We start from the raw sequence: 2524 nt of genomic DNA, 5'->3' as shown, positions 1-2524 counted from the left end.
ATAGGCTGATTAGATGTTTGCATTAACAAGCAGTTGAAGAGGTGTACCTGTGTATATATATATATATATATATATATATATATATATATATATGTATAATTTATTTATTTTAATAAACATAAGTCCAGTGGATAAATATGAAACTGCTGGCTTGCACATGGTACTAAAATAGGTTTGTGCAGGAACATGTATTGGCCACTTGGGGGCAGTACAGCCACAGACCTAAATTTGCCTGCAGTTTCCCACATTTTTCACACAGAGGTCAGAATGTAGAAGAGTTAAAGGTCATCAAAAATAAATATTAGTGTCATGTTGGGGTCTGGAAATAATACAGTCTACCCTTCTGACCTGTCATATGCTGCAAAAGATATATTGATGCATCTGCAGATCCCATAGAAAATTTACATGCAATCTAACATCCACCCTATAAAAAAAACTCCTATGCTACAAATGTTTTTAATGTGTAATTGCTACTCATTCTATATTGTGGTGTCGTGTTTTGCAAGACTGGATCATACCTCATGATTTGGTGTTAGAGGATTTTCCCAGAATCCTAAATAATGTTCCAAGCCTTCTATTGCTGCCAATAGTCAAAATATGACCAATGTGCAATCAATTTAGAAAATCAGCAGCAAATTATGAAACTCTCTGAGCTCACAAGGTCAGATCTTCAATAATAAAACATGGAGCATATCTGACATATTATACTGTTGCTGCACATTCACAATGTAAAAATATTGCAGCTTCAGCACCCCTTTAGATGTGCAATCTAAATACCAATGTTACAACTTCAAGTCCAGTAAACCAAAGGGCCTTGGATGCCCCATTCAGCTCATCAGGCTTTTTTTCCCTACTGCAAACCTTGGTTAAGGCAGTGAGGTATCCACATGAGCAGGAAGACTCATTGTAAACTGAAATCTTATTTCAATACTGTTATTTAGTTCCATCCTAGCTGTTTATAGATTTGCAGGGAATGATCAGTTACAAAATGATCTTGCATGCAGTTTTTTGGTATATGAATGCAGGGCAGCACAGAGTGAGGGCCCGTTCTCATGTGACTTAATGTACACCATATATTGCTTTACATGAAGAGTCTGGGGGGGATTCCGCTCACACATGGGAGGGAGAGAGGGTGGGGGGCAAACAAGGACAGAGCAGGAAAAATACAAAATTCTCATGATCTCACACAGGAAATGTACAGAATGGCAGAATGTTACTTACACCATCTACAGCCCACATGATATTTGAATAATAACCCCTTCCTGTACCCAGGGCCAAATAGTTAGCACAGCCTATTGGGGACACTTCACCTTCATTTGCAGAGACAATTGTTGCTGAGTTCCAGATGTAGATATTCCTGAGAACCCCATTGACCTAAAATCTTATGGTAGTGTATTGATTAATGGAATACATTGTCAATTTAGATGCACAATCAATAAGTGTAATCTTTATAAGGGACAATTATTATATTCTGATCCATAGGAGGGGTAAATAACAAATTCTGATACATATAAAGGTGTGAAGTACATTCCGATCCATAGGAAGGGTGCAAAGTACTTGCATAGGAGGGATGTGTAGTACATTCTGATCCATAGGAGGATGTATTTAATGTACAGTCCTCCATAAAATGTTGGAGCCATAAAAATACTGTTATTAATAGTATATTCTTTACTGTATTCTATATTCTAATATATAAAAAAGAGATGAATAGTATATTCTGATAAATGAGAGGGATGTATAGTATATTCCAATATATAAGAGGGGTATATAGTGTATTCTAATACATAAGAGGGGTATATAGTATATTCTAATACATAGGAGGGGTATATAGTATATTCTAATACATGGGAGGGGTATATAGTATATTCTAATACATATGAGGGGATGTATAGTACTGTATATTAACATACATAAGAAAGATGTTTCGTATAATATACTACATAAAAGGTATACAGTATATACTCTATTCTGATCCATAACAGGGATTTATAGTGCATTACATTACATAGGAGGGACATACAGTCTATTCTCATACTTAAGAGAGATGTATAATATATTCTAACATATAGGGGGCTATATAGTATATTCTGATCTGTAAAAGGGGTACGTAGAATATTTTGTTCCATAAAAGGTGTTAAGTGTTAAGTATATCTGATACATAAGATGTGCAGTAAATTATGATCCATAAGAGGGATAGATAGTTTATTCTGATCCATAAAAGGAATATATAATATATTCTGATACATGGGAGGGGTGTATAATATATTCTGATACATAAGAGGGGTGTGTAGTATATTCTGATACTTGAGATGGGTATATAGTGTATTCTGATACATAAGAGGGGAGTACAACATATCCTGATACATAAGACGGATATATAATATATTCTGATACATAAGAGGGGAGTACATATATCCTGATACATAAGACGGATATATAATATATTCTGATACATAGGAGGGGAGTACAATATATCCTGATACATAAGACGGGGGGATTTTAGTATATTCTGATACATAGGAGG

The sequence above is a fragment of the Pyxicephalus adspersus genome, chromosome 2, assembly GCF_032062135.1.
Source record: "Pyxicephalus adspersus chromosome 2, UCB_Pads_2.0, whole genome shotgun sequence".
NCBI lineage: Eukaryota > Metazoa > Chordata > Amphibia > Anura > Pyxicephalidae > Pyxicephalus > Pyxicephalus adspersus.
The sequence above is the reverse complement of the archived record's forward strand: the minus strand, read 5'-3'. Positions refer to the sequence as shown.